A 16,275-nucleotide genomic window follows, 5' to 3' on the forward strand; every position below is an offset into this window, starting at 1 on the left:
CATGTATTAAAAAAAATTTATCAACACTTGAGAAAGGAGCTATGTGACATATGTTGATTTTATAGCTTGGTATTGATACCATATTAAAGTTGTAGATGCTCATATGCAGAACACTCGTAATGAGAGGAGGGACATTTGATATGTTATTCAATGTTTAATTATCAATACAAAATGATATCTTCATGAGAGAGAGAGAGATGTAAGGTAGACCACTGCCATTAGGAATTGAAACCATAAAGAAAAGAGATGTAAATTAAATGCTTAAATCAATTCATAAATGCTTGTAACCCAAATGTACTAAGTATCTTCCAGTGTAGTTTTGATAGGTCATGGTGGTGGTTGGTAGTAGATTTTCATTATTTTCTTCTTCAATGACAACTTCATTAGTTTGCAACTCTTCTTGGTGACTTGGGGTCCTTGTTTTTATCTCAATTATTAGTTAGGGCTTTAACCTCCTAGATGCTAACTATGTAGCTTGGGATCATTTCCATATCAAAATTGCACTTGCCCATATTCAAAACACTTGTAGAGAGAGGAGAGACATCTGATGTATTATTCAATGTGTGTAAAGCCATGGAGAATGATATATCTATGAGAGAGATATGTATCGTAGAGAAGAAACATTGCATAATGCAATAATTAAAAAAGGACATGTGACTTTTTTAAATGTTGAAATCACTTTACTTCTTTAAATGCTCATAACACAAACACATTAAGTAGCTGCTAGTGCCGTTTTGCTAGATCATGCTGGTAGATGGTGTGGGACTCATATTATATGTTGGTTCAAGGACAACTCCATTGGCGTGCAGCCTCAAGAGTTAGTTCAATTGGTCAAATCAAGTGCCTCGCCACTGGGAGGTCACAGGGTCGAATCCCGAAAGCTCTTGGGGTCAGGTCAATAAAATAGGCCGAGGGGTGTTGATGCCCTTCGGGTGGCATCCACTCAGTGTTAAACAACCTTGGACGTAGCGGCTACCCACTGACCCGAGTATTCGTGAACCAGAAAAGTGAAAAAAAACTTCATTGGCGTGCAACTCCTCTTGGTGACTTGGGGTCTATGGTTTTCTCTTACTACTTTGGCATTTGGGGTTGTCTTTGGATTTCAACTTTATTTGTAATCTAGTTTTGGATGTATTTTCCCCTTAACGAACTAAGAAAGTACCAAGTATAGTGCACACCATGACCTTTAAAACATTAACTCTCATTTAAGGGTTGAACAGGAAATATCACAAACAATTGTATTTGGCTTGTGTTAGAACATTCTCTCACCATTTGAGCTATAGTTTTGGTTGAATAAGGAACATGCCCTACATTGAGGAAAATTAGAATTTGAAATAACTATGGAGTAAAAGAGTTAGAATCTATTCATATTCGAGAAAACTAAGCTCCTTTGATCCTCAGTACTAAGTATAAAACATTATATGACCACAAAAGAATACACTATACAATTTAGTGGTTCAACCACAAATATCACTAAAAAATGCATATGGTCTTTCTTAGAGTATTTTATCGCCTTCTCAGCTCCATTTTTGGTTAAATTAGGAAGGTATCCCCCATCAAAGGAAACTAGAAGTTGAAATAATTATTAAGTAAAAGACTATAATCCATTCATAGTTGAGAAAACTCATCTCTTTTGATTCTTCGATATCTCATTTTTGTAACCTTTTGTTGCCTGCCACTTATCTTGAAATGAAATTTGAGTTTCTAATACTTTGTTTGTAATGGCTATTTTTCATGATTGATGTCTACTAGTACTTAGGAACAATTTAAGGCTAAATTTTTTATGTTGCTACTAGATTTTTTATTTTATTTTCCATTTTAGTTTCCACTCTAATTACCAATTTGGCTTATACTAGTTGGCCTTTAACAAAATCATGTCAATTGGGTAGCCATATTTTTATATTCACAAGATTTAATAACTAAGTAGGTGCACAAAAAAGTTGCATGTGCATACAACTATGCACACTAAGAAAATATGAAATCATTTAGCTTGTTTGAAAATGAGCCAATTACCTTATTGTGGGCTTCTTGGTATGGCATTCTTATCACTATTCGACATTTCATGGTAGAAGTTCACTAAAGAATTGCCAAACATAGGAATGTTAGTGTGGATTTTGAATGAAAGTATCCTCACTTCTAACTGAAGAGCATATATTAGGATCAAAATGTATATGTAATTTTCTTTCAAACATTTGTGCCAAGGTTGAAGTATTTTCGTTTTCTTAGTCTATCTCGTTTATAATACATTACGTGGTTTCAAAAAAAAAAATACTTCTTTTTTTATGTGTTCTTTGCTACTTGATATTTGCCATAATAAAATATTTGCCATCCATCCATGATTTCAAATGTATGGTTTTGGAGGCCATCATACTTCCATGCATCAGAGAGGGTATGTCACAACATTGATAATTGTTGTAATTGGCAATTTTCCTATATGGAATTATGAATATTATCTCTAGACTCAAGATTTGAGTTACAATATTGTTTCATTCTTCTTAAGCAATTGTTTCTCAAGCTGGTTATGGTATCATCGAAGACAAAAATGTCAAATAATGTTTTTATGATGAAACTAGAATAGGACATGCTTTTACAAAAATCTAAAGATATTCATATCTAGAGTGTGTATCTTTCACCTCTCATTCTACTAATAGTGGATGAAAAGTTAAAACCTTATATGCATGTGTTTCTCATATAATTACAAAAAGGAGTTAATTTTTCCCTTTGAAAATGGATTCAAGTCATCTAGATCAATGTGACTAAAGTATAAATTACTATATGTTCACCAATGGTTTGTTTACAGACAACATGAGACATAAGGGAGGTCTCATAGGAATAGATTGGAATGTCTCCTCATTGGAGTTTTAAAAACGTATGTGGTTTGAAGTGTTTGTATGTTAATGTTTTCATGGCCTCTATGTTTCACTTTTTAGAAGGAATATGTATTTGGAGTCATGCTTTATTGTGTAAGATTCTATGGAAGTGGTTGTTGTCTTGATTATGTAACTATTCACTTTTGTTGTAGTGATTTAATTGTAGCTTGATTGTTAGTTCAAGATCTTCTTGTCCAGATTTTTGAAAAATATTTTGTTTACAATCATATACTAGGAATGTGAAAAAAAAGTAAGATATTTGTTGCTATATATAATTTCACTTGCCATTCATTTACTTATTCAAAAATTTCCAACATGAACCATGAAATAATCTCACATAGGCGAAATGGTTATGTATCATAATATCATTTCTAAGGTTCTAAAGTACTGGAATAAAAAAAATGATGACTAAAGAAACAATTTTGAGAAATGGCATTGATGCCAAAATTCTATATTGATCTATAAAAATTATGAAACATTTGAATCAAATGTGAACACAAATAACAGACAATGAAACACCGAGGAAATACTTAGGTCCAATAATTATAAAGTGTATCCTGGTTAGTGTGGTAAGTAGTCTAAAATTTGAAGGAAATCTCCCTTTGAACTTTAGTTTATTTAAACATTGTGATGAGGATTTGATGTAATTGAGATTCATTTCCCAAATGTTCAGTGATAATGCATTTACATTATTATGTTCAAAAGAACTTGGATGAGATTAGAAAATGTAATTAGTGCTTTAAATGACTCAATTAAATAACCTTAGTGGTATAATGGGTACCCAAATTATATATTTTCTTGGAAATTCTTTTGATGGTGTGGGAACAATTCTTGTTTGTCCTCTCTTTTTTTCTCAAACATGCAACCAATTTCCTCACTATCTTGCCCTAAGCAAGAGTAAGATATAACTCTTGGCTTATGAAAAGCCTCATTCAACAATTAGCTCAAGAAGAATGAATATTATGAATATGTCACAAGTGGAATTTTAACCCAGATGGGAAAATAATGATTCTTCCTGCAAATAACCCAAGCTACCAAGCTTTATTGACAATTCTTGTTTGTAATTTATGGAGAAAACTTGTGATTCATTAGGCACCATGATATATTCTACACAATCAACTATTATTTATTCTTGTCAAAGAAATTGAATCTCAAGAGCTTATATTATTGTTGAAATATCAAGCTTTGAAGAAGATTTGAGTACAAATTTACTACTTCTAGATGAAGATTGTTAGAAATTTTTTTTCATATTAGAATTGTTTAATGCTATTAGTGGTTTATGAAATACCCTTTTCACACATTTAATAGTGTTGTCATTGGAAAACAATGAGTGTAAATAGCTCTTTGAGTTTGAAATGTGATGTGTAACTATTACAGTAGAATCCTTGCTCAAGGTGATGGATTTTAGAAGTTCAAATTTAGGTCATAATTGCTAACGATTTCCATATTAATATAGAAAGGATAATATATAAATATCTTGGATGATATTGAAGTAGAATGTGAAACTTCTGGTAATTACTAATATCATAATAAATGCAACGATATATAGGTGTTTATGCATATGTCTTCAATATAAAATTTTTGATGAATAATGTACTATTTTGGAATGTTGACAGGTGCATATATCCAAGTTAAAGTCAAATTATTGGAATGAAGATCAAGTAAGTGTATGTTGAAAGACATATACTTTCCATATATTCAGGTTGGACTTTTTGTCTTATATGCTATCGTAATAGCATTGGTTGGTTGGAGTTGAGGAAAGGTTTACACTCCTACATTGTTTACTATTGGAGAAGGTGGACAAGAGAGGAATTAAACAATAATTAGTCCTATACTTTGAATTGTACCTTATTTTATTTTCATAAGGGAAACACAATATTGGTGGTAAAAAGTAGGAATTGAAGAAAAAGGAGAACAATAACATTGGGCCAATGGGTGTAGAAAGAGAGAGAGAAGAGAATTGGTCCACTGATACCCTTAAAGCCAATATCCGACATGAGATCCAGACTAATGGTCAAGTCTTTAGAGTTGGGGAATTCACTTGCAATGCCTTGGCAACACAACGTTAATGTTTTGAAGTGATGAAACAATATTTCGTGTGTAAATTATAGTCCAACCAATATTAAGCTGGAAACTCATATTGTAATACTCGACATTTCATAGAAAATAATTTATGTGGTTGAAATTAGTTATAGTTGTACTTGATATTATTTAGTATTTTCATTACATATGTAACTTTGTGTTTTCATATTAGATGAACATTCACATTGTATGCTATTTTTTTTAATTTAGTCGCAAAATCATACTAATTAATTTAAGTCAATTAGTGTTGAACGCATGAAATCAATCTAAAACTACTAAATTAGTAGACTATATCGACTAAATATGAACACAAATAAAATTGATATACAATGAGTAAATTAGTTGTTTATAATGGTTATTAATGAATGTAAATGAAATCAATATAAACCACTAAATTAGGCACTTATATAATGAATATAAAACTACAAAAAAAAATGAATACTATAAATGATAAATTTGTGATTGCAAACAAAGACCAAATTTTGAATAGATATGACTATTAGTAGCTAATTTACAGTATCTTATAACACAACCAAAATTTAGTCATATTTCTTCGGTCATTAACAGGGAAAATTTTAAGAACCCCCCCTAAATTTATAAATATAATAAATGGGCGAATCTCCATGGTATATAGGAAAAATGGAAGGTGATTTTATCAATAATATAATATGTATATATAATTTTTTGGCGAATCTCTCACCAGGCATGGCGAATATTTTACTGAATTATAAAATCTTGTAAGATCTTGGCGAGTCTTTCACTAAATAATAAAACTTTGTAAAGTCCTAGTGAATCTTAGCATAGGCTACATGCTGGTTTAATTCCTCCATTTAAATAGGCTACATTCTAGGTGAATACCATGGGTCAATACCATGTGCCATTTTGGTGAATACCATGGGTCAATACCATGTGCCATTTTTGTTTTTATTAATTCTAATATTAGGGTTAATAATGGTTTTTTGCATGGTATTAATAACAATCTAGTCCATGGTATTTGTCCCATAGTATTTTGGCCATAGGTTTCACCTAAATATAACCCATTTTTTGAGTGTACCTAAATATAAGGTGACTTATGGAGTAAATATAAAAGAATGTTTTATTTGTTTACCATACCTCTCGTTTATTTATATTTTTATTAATTTACCATACCTCTTTTACAAATATGGTATTTGGCCCATAGGATTCACTTAAATAAAACCTCTTTCTTGAGCCTTCATAAATAGAACGAGGGTTATAGACTAAATATAAAAAGAGGTTTTATTTATTTACGATACGTCTAGTTTATTTATATTTTTATTTATTTACCATACATTTTGAGTAAGTATAAAAGACGTTTTATTTATTTACCATACCTCCACTTTACTTATATTTTTATTTGTTTACACCCTTACATGTATATAAGGTGACTTATGGAGTAAATATAAAAAACGTTTTATTTATTTACCATACCTCCACTTTACTTATATTTTTATTTGTTTACACCCTTACATGTATATAAGGTGACTTATGGAGTAAATATAAAAAATGTTTTATTTATTTACCATATCTTTCATTTATTTATATTTTTATTAATTTACCATACCTCTTTTATAAATATGGTATTTGGCCCATAGGATTCACTTAAATAAAACCTGTTCTTGAAAATGGGCGAATGGATTCGCTTAAATAAAACCTCTTCTTGAAAATGGGCGAATGGAAGGTTGTAAGTCCTAATTTCAAGGGCTAAATTTACCTTTTTTACCCTCTCCCTTAAAATAAGGTGGGTTATTTGAGGTGATTTGTAAAAATGTACTATGATACAAAATATTCGCCCACTAAAAATTTAAAACCCCTTAATTTCGCCAAAGGGCGAACATTCGCCCCTAAAATTATCCTTGGTCATTAATTAGTTTCAAACAATGACCAAAATTTGCATATATATGAATATTAGTAGCTACTTACAATATCTTATAATGTGACCAAAATTTTGATCATATTTATTTGGCCATTAATTGGTTTTATTGGGCGATCATATAGTAGTATATTTTTTTGTGTATTTGGTCTTTAATTGTGGTAATTAATGACTAAATGTACTACTAGATGATAAATTTGAGACAATCAATTAATGACTAAGCTAAATATGACTAAAAGCTGGTCGTGTTATAAGATACTGTAAATTACCCAATATTGGTCACCGACTGAAAAATTGTTGTTTATATGAAAATTTTAGTCATTTGTTTAGTAACTAATTAGCCATTTTGTACTAGTGAAGGATGGTTGCTATAAAACAACTTAAAATATACAAGAATGAATCTTAAGTTCTTATAATAATATTAACGATTACTCACAAACTTTGATATCGACTCTTTTCTTCCTTGTCCTCTAGTTTTATGTGTTGAAGGGGTTCCATTTTGTTTTCTTTTATGCAAGAAAACACTTGAATATTAATATTTAATGCTAGATTATTTGTTTATATGTACTTAATAGAAAAATTCAACGATTACATACATTTGAAGCACGTTGCTTTTGTGATGGCTCCACTTGTGATGCAATAATGTCCATTTATTTGATCATCTCCTTGTACACTTTTTTGGACATTCCTATTAGCATGTTTCAGATATCGTCGTGTTGATCCTTTGGGATTTTCATAATCTGTTGGAAACTAAATCACCACTAGTGGGGGGTGAATCAGTAGTGATTTCCTTTATTTCAATTTCAATTTTTTTACCACAATATCAAATAGCCATGCACATTCACAACATTAGCTTAACTGGATATTAAAGAAAAAATAAAATCAAAGCATAATAATCATGAGAAACATAAAAATAGACATGCACACATAAAAACATAAGTATTTCTAGTGGAAACCCTTTCGAGAGAAAACCACCTTGTTGCCGTTGCGCTACTCAATTTTTTTCTAATCTGTTGAACAAATTTTACATCGATTAGCTTACACTCATAAGCTAGAAGACTCAGCTTCATTCACAGTATGTTGGAACGTCTCAGATATGAAACCTATTTCTGGAATAGATATGTGGACTACCATCTGCTAGAAGATGTTGGTATCCTAAATTTCCCTATTTTCTACCCCATTTCCATCAAAATCAACCTCTGTTTTATCTCAATAAAAGACCCTTCCTTCTTGCACTAGTACAAGATAGTTACCCATTCCTGCACATGCTCATATTTTATATTAAGATTTATTTCAGCACTTTATTAATCATTTTATATGGAATTCATGCCTATTTACATATCTCTTGTAACTCATATTAATTTCTTAGAGTAATCATGGAACTTAATATTAATTATGAATAAGTATGACTAGTGCAGGTAGATTTCTGCACCGCCATGAGGATTGTCCGAGATTTTCGAGAAGCCAAATCTTCCATGAGGACGGGTCTTGATCCTTGACTCCAAGTTTAGCTGTTGATGAACTAAAGTAGGATAACAGGTGGTGCGCAATGTCTGTAATTAGTGAGAATGGCTAGAGCTGAAAGGATATATATGATATAGATATAGCTAGGAGAAGGTTGGTAAGTAGAGAACCATCGATTGTAATTTTGTTTATGTAATCTGGTTATCGGCTTAACTCTGGGGCTACACTGCTCTATCATGTACATTTGTCGAATCAAGTAATACAAGAGAATTGTCATGATTTGCATACGCTGGTCTAGTTTATCTTTGATGTATCTTTCGAAGTGCTGAGAATTTTTGTTCCTTAGAAGGGGAACGAGCTAGTTGGCTAGGGCCCAACCAACTTAGCTCGTTTACCCCTCTCGCTTTCGTTATTTAGAAAGAAGGTGTGGATATTTCGTTTGCAGCTCCGTGATGTTATAGTTTTAATCTTTATATTTCAAGTTCTAATTTAAAATATCTTATGTAGCTAACATGTGAAATGGATCTGTGGTTTGAGAGTTAGCTGTGTTTATTTTGTTTATGAGATACCTTTCTTGCATTTCTTTTATTCTCAATATCTGTTTTAACTCGTTTTGATCAGATTGCACAACGGACTCCTTCCTGCACCAGTGCATGTTGTGGCCTGTACTTTGGTTTAATCATTCTTTTGTAGTGAATAATGAATCAATTCTCTACATATTGTTTCCAGTTATTACGCAAGTGAATGAATCATTAATTTAGTAACTGTCTTCGGTATTAAAAGTACATATTGAAGAGGATCTTGAAGTAATTGCATAAAAATCATCATAAACATATTATACTTGAAGGAACATAAGAATCTTTGAATGGATTAATAAATTTAGATAACACATGCAAAACACTTAGACTACTGTTTGATTCTTTTGAAATGATTTTATTTCATGAAGTTTATTTCCTTTGCAAGGTTTAATGAATTGAAACATTTCGTTTATCAATGATAATTTACTTTAGAATTTCATTTTAAGTTGTGATTCTTTTCCAACACATCTTTCAGTCTTTTCAAAAGTAATTTGGAAACTAGGTGAAGGAAGCTCTGCTTTGGTGCAAGAGTTGGTCTCTTGTCATAGAAACAGAGTGTTCTAAGCCCTTAGGCTTAGAGAACCCTCAGTAAGACATAAGTCTTCACTAAGGGAGGTCACATATACTTTTTCACAGAGATATTGTACCTACACTAGTGCAAGCATATTGTAACACTACAAGGACAGGTTGTTTGTGTGGAAGGAAGATTAGAAGGAAGACATAATTCTGCAAGGGCCCATTTGTCAGACTGTTAGCCATCCATATGAACATGAATATAGCATTTCATTTCATCATTTAATATTGTTTCCATTGTGTGGAATTTATTTACTTGATTTACATGCAAATTGTCTTTTACATTCTAGCACTAAAGTTGCTTTGGTGTTAATTACCTTTCCGATTGTTTCCTGTCTCATTCTGTAAAGCATTTCCTTTAAGAAGTAGGATTAGAGATAGGAAAATTTAATACCATTTCTATCATTTCTTGTGCTTCGTATCTAAGTATATGAAACCCTCGGGTTGACAATTAGGTGTTGAGGAGTTTGCTCAAGCACAATTCCTGCACCCAACATTTTGGTGCCGTTGTCAGCGAGGCGATTTGAATTGGTAAGAATTTTCTATTTTTTTTGCAATGGGGGTAAGTCTGCTATTATTTTTTCTACAACGTGTTTCTATTGTTTGAAGGAATTTATAGGTGCTGATTTATTTTTTGAATCTTGCAAGTTTTTATTTGAATTTCGTTTTATCATTTTTTGAGATGAATGCCTAAAATAGGTAGGGGTCTGAAGCCCACTAGGGGCCAAAGAAACAATGACAAAGATGAAACCAAAACTCACATTTTTCCTTCTTTTGCAAGAAGAAAGTCCAAACAAACTTGGACTCATCATGCAGGAACAGTCCACCTAGGCCCTGGTAGCAGTGGTTCAGGTGTGACACATCCCATAAAGGGGAAGAAGGGGATTGTTGGAATCCATAGTCAGCCTTCTCAGCTTGTTAAGAGAAGTTCATGTGGAAGAACAACAATGGCAGATATGGAAGATCATGCAAAAGGAAGTGGTGAAAATCAGGTAAATGAGGAACAATCCACTTTCAGATTCCCGATTGTGGATCCTGATACACAAGTACAAATGAAAAACATTTGACCATCATCTCTTCCTCATTTTTATGGTAAGGTACATGAAGACCCAGAATCTATCTTATTTGAGTTTGATATTTTGCATAGGAGTTATGATTATTCATCTGATGCCCAAAAGTTAAAGTTGTTTCCTGCAACCCTTAAGGACGCAACACTCCGCTGGTTCATAGGACTAGGAGGAAACACTATGTCTTCTTGGGAGAAAATGAAGAGAGTGTTCTTATCAAAATATCAGGAATATTGTAAAACTAGAGATACTCAAGATGAATCTTTACAATTGTGCAAAACGATGATGAGACTCTAGAGGACTACTTGGATAGATTCTTGTATATCCTTCAAAGGTCAAAGCACAAATTTGATCTAAGTACCATTAGAACCTTGTTCTTACATGGGCTCACTGATAACGCCAAAAATAATTTAAATCTGTTAGGACAAGGGAATATTGCTCAAAATACTTTTGATCAGATCTGTGACTTGTGCAGGAAATTTGTGAGGAATCAATATAGATTCGGTAAAGGAATTCAGAATAAAAACAGAAAAATCGAATCTACTGATGCTATGATTATTGGATTAGAAAACAAATGGACAATATCAAAATTGAAATAATAAATATTGTTAGTAAACAAATAGACTCTAAATTTTCAACAAAAACTTGTAGAAGAGCAAGAGATATAGTCTATTTTCTGTCCTAAATGTAGAAGAAAGCATCCTTTAAGAGAATTTCCTCTAGATATTAAAGAAACTAATAAATGTGCAATTTGTGCAGATAACCATGCTATGGATAAATGTCCCTCTATACCTGGGCTGAAAGTTGTATTGGAAGGGGGACAACCTGAAGCCGAATCATTGCATGCTATGGGAGCAAGAAGGAATTGGCCTCATGTAAGTGCAGGTATGGTTCCTAAATCTCCACCACATTTTTTTGGTTATAATGCACATTCATATTCCTATCCTAACACTGGTCACTCTCAACATTGGAAGAAAGGGAATCAATATCAATATGGAAAAACCCCCCAATCTTGGCAACAAGGATGGAGGGGGCGAAACCACTCACATCATTCACATAATTCCTATCATGCAACTATGCAATGATACCCTCCTACATATGTACCTTACCAAATGCCTCAACCATCATTTCCTCAGTTGAGTCAACCTATGCCACCATTACCATTACCTCCACCGTTTCGACCTTCTCAGCTCCCTACTCAACCTTTACCCAACCCCAAAAATAAAGTGGTACAAATGATACATTCTATGACCCCACTTTCTTCACCCAAATTTTAGATTATGCCAGTTGGAGTCAATGATCTCCAATTGAGATCAGGGAAGGTAGTAACCTCAAAGAATCAAAAGCAGCCCATGGTGATTATCGATGAGAAATTAGAGGAGGAAAGTCCTTACCATTCCAAAAAAGATGACACCATTCAACCTATCCCTGTACATTCTAAGCCCTTGTCATCTTCTTCCAATCGACCTCCCTATCCAGAGAGGTTATTGGTGGAGAAGAAAGATCCCATTTTTTGAGTCTAGCCCGGATTCTGAGCTTAGGAACCTTTTCATAAGGGTACCTTTGCTCCAAGCTATCAAAGAGATCCCCATTTTTACAAAAATCATTAGGGAACTCTGTCTTAAGAAGCTAGGAAGGAGAATATTGGAACCCTAAACCATTCAATTTGTTGGTAGAGTAGCAAAGTTAACGATGGGATGTATTCACATGGAAAAATATATTGATGCTGGAGACCCTATTGTCTCTAATCAGATAGGTGATTTTCTTGTATCCAATGTACTTATAGACCTAGGGGTAGCCATTAATGTTATGACCAAGAAACCCATGGATCAACTTGGACTGGTCAATATTCGTCCTACTCCCACTGTGCTTAAACTGGCAAATAGATCTAGATGATGTGGTTGTCTCCTTAGATTATTTGGAATATCCCATAGATTTCATTGTACTTCAGCCAAAGAACCCAGTGGGAGGGCATCCCTTGATCTTGGGACGAACATGGCTTGCTACGACCAATGCTTATATCCGATGTTGTTCTGGTGACATGTATATTTCCCATGGAGATTCCAAAAGGAAAGTCACCCTATATCCACCTGCTAAATCCATTCAGGAGCTTCGAGACACTTTATGGTTAGACTACAGTAGTGATGAGGAGACTCAGCCTGTTTCCTTGATACATCAAAATGCTGAGTCCTCACTGGAGGGAGAGATTCAAGACTTCCTAAACAATCTAGACACCATGCCTAATTTCGTGTCATTGAGTCAATTTTTTAGTCTAGATTTTTAGGAAGGATATGACTCTATACCCCCACCATCACCATCTCTAGCAACACCCTTATATACTCTTGAGCCTGATACTACTCTTGTTGAGATTAGTCTAGGTAAATCCTTGTATATCAGTTCGAACTTGGATCCTTCTCAGCGAGAGCAGCTTGTGAATTTCTTGCAAAACCTTCTTAATGCCTTTGCATGGGGTTATGAATATATGAAAGGCATCCTTCTTGAAACTTGCACACACCATATCTATATTTAGGATGGAGCCCGACCTGTCTAACAACCCCAAAGGCGAATGAACCCACCTCTAAGAGACATTGTAAAAGAAGAATTGCAAAAACTCTTAGATCTCGATTTTATCTATCCCATTTCTAATAGCCAATGGGTCTCTCCATTAGTATTAGTCTTGAAGAAAGATGGGATATGGTGCATTTGTATTGACTACAGAGAATTGAATAAAGCCACTCTCACAGATTACTTCCCCATTCCTTTCATCGATCAGGTACTCGGTACCCTCGCTGGTAAGAAGTACTTTTCTTTTCTAAATGGCTTTAGTAGATATACTAGATACAGATAGCACCTGAGGATCAAGAAAAAACCACTTTTACGTGTCCGTGGGGTACATTTTCTTATTGAGTGCTTCCCTTTGGGATATGCAATGTCTTGGCTACCTTTTAAAGGGCATTCTTGGCTATCTTTGCTTACCTTGAATGCGTAGAAATCCATATGGATGATTTCTCTGTGTTTGGTGATTCATTTCAAGAAGCCCTCAAGAATCTAGAAAAAGTTCTTCTTCGCTGCCAAGAAGCTCATCTCACCTTGAGTGACAAGAAATGTAGATTGATGTGCAAGGCAGGAGTGGTTCTTGGCCATCTTATTTCCGACAAAGGTATCCAGGTTGACCTTGGAAAAATAGAAGTCATTTCGAGTCTTCCTATACCCAAAACTCAAAGGGAAGTGAGAGGTTTTCTAGGACATGCAGGCTACTATAGGAGATTCATTAAGAAATTCTTAAGGATAGCTACCCTGCTTTTCCGACTATTGGATAAAGATAATGAGTTTTCTTGGTCTACAACTTGCCAACAGTCCTTTGAGATATTGAACGAAAAATTAGTTCAAACACCAGTGTCGAGAGGACCAAATTGGTCCCTGCCATTTCATATTTCCTTTGATGCCTGAAATATTGCTATAGGTGTAGCTTTAGGACATGAAGAAGATAAACAATCTTATGCTCTTTATTTCATTAGTAAAAACTTGTCACCCATTGAACTCAATTATACGGTTATTGAGAAAGAGTTTTTGGTCGTAATTTTTTTCATTAATAAATTCAGACATTATATTACAGGATATGAAGTTTTTGTAAAACACTGACCATTCTGCTATAAGATATTTGATGAGTAAACCATTAACTAGCGGTAGACTGACTAGGTGGTTGCTATTATTGCATGAATTTAATATTACCATTATTGATACACTAGGAAAGTCAAATGTAGTTGCATATTATCTGTCAAGATTAAATAATCTTGGTGAAGAAATTCCTGTTGATGATGATTTTCCTGACGAACATATTTTTTCTCTGTCAATAAAATCTCCATGGTTTGTTGACATAGCTAACTATTTAGTCACTAGAAAATTACCACCTCACTTATCTGCTCGTGAAAAGTGGAATATCATTCAGAAAAGTGTTACATATTCTTGGATCCAAGGATACCTCTTTTACACCAGAGCAGATCTCATTATCCGTAGATGTTTAAGAGAGGAAGAGGTGTTTGATATCTTAAAATCTGCCCATGATTAACCTGGTGGAGGTCACTTCATCGATAAGCAAACTGCATACAAAGTATTACAAGATGGCTATTTTTGGCCTTATTCAAGGATGCCAAACAATATGTCAAGCGGTGTGATAGTTGTCAGTGAATTAGCCAGCCTAATCAAACCAATGAAATTCCTCCATGTGCTCATGTTATTATTGAGCCTTTTGAAAAATGGGCCATTGATTTCATAGGACCAATAAATCTTGCATCATCAAATAAAAAGCATATTTTGGTTTGTACAGATTTTGTTACAAAATGGGTAGAAGCTAAAGCTATTTCTTTTGCTACCAAAAGAGTTTTTTATTTTCTTTCTACTGAAATATTTACTAGATTTGGTGTGCCTAGAGAAATTTTTTCTGATAATGGATCACAATTTATTTATAATTTGGTACAGGGTGTGATGGAGCAGTACAAAGTATGACATAGGAAATCTAAACCGTATCATCCACAAGAAAATGGTTAGGTGGAGTCCACGAATAAGGTGATTGAGTCCATCCTCACAAAGACAGTAAACATGCACAGAAAGGATTGGGCTGAAAAATTACTGAAAGCATTATGGACCTACCGAAGCACTTGGAGAAACAACACAGGACACACACCATATGAGTTGGTGTACGGGAAACAAGTCCTTTTGTCGATAGAATTCCAGATCAAGACTTTCAGGACTGCAATCCAATTGGGACTAGATCTCTCTGAAGCACAACAACAACACCTTCTACAATTAAATGAGTTAGATGAAATTTGAAGGGATGATGTTCAGCAAAACATCTTGGTTCAATAGCAGCATAAGAAGTGGCATGACAAGTCCATTCAGAAGAAGTAGTTCCAACTAGGTGATTAGGTACTCCTTTAGGATTCAAGATTCAAACATTTTAAAGGAAAATTCCATACACACTGGATGGGACCCTATGAGGTGGTCAAAGTGTTCGAAAATGGAGCGACAGAAATCAAAACTATTGATGGATGAAATTTTGTGTTCCTGGTAAATGGGCATAGATTGAAGGTATATTTTCAGCCCCTTACTAAAGGAGATTTTATGCAGCAAGTCTAATAACCATTTGAAAATGAGTTAGTAGGTGGTAACACCAACCTATTGAAGAACTGATTCCTTCTTTTCCTTATTAAGAAAAAATAATCAAAGAAAATAAAAAGAAGAAAATGACAAAAATAAAAATTATAAAAAAGAAATTTTTGTAATTATGAAAATCAGTTGACTGACATGAATACAGAAGGATCGACTTGAAAACCAACATGCTGGCAGGAAGATCAAAATTATAATAAAAAGGGAATGTTACTTGATATTTAGATATGTTGGCTTCCACCAAGAAGAAGCAGGTTCATGAAACCGAGCACTTACCCATGTTTGGGGTAACTAGCATGTACATTTTTATCCAAGTAAACGCTTACTTCTCGCTCCAGTTATTTTTCTTGCACCAGTGCAGGTAGATTTCAAGATAAAAGGATTGTCTTTCTTCTATTTCCCATTTTGAAATTTCCCACTATTTCTTTTCTAAATTCCCCAATGAATTACCTTCCTCTTTCTTCTAAGAAATTACCCTTACCTGATTTCGTAAAATCCCTCTTTTCCCTTAAATTTTTTCCCACATCCCATTTCATTTATCCCTCTTGGTGATATTGTTTTTGAAATCCCTACTATCATATTCC

This window comes from Pinus tabuliformis, chromosome 2_1 (assembly GCF_031772625.1).
Source record: "Pinus tabuliformis cultivar Carrire ecotype Pingquan chromosome 2_1, CPIR1, whole genome shotgun sequence".
NCBI classification, from domain to species: domain Eukaryota; kingdom Viridiplantae; phylum Streptophyta; class Pinopsida; order Pinales; family Pinaceae; genus Pinus; species Pinus tabuliformis.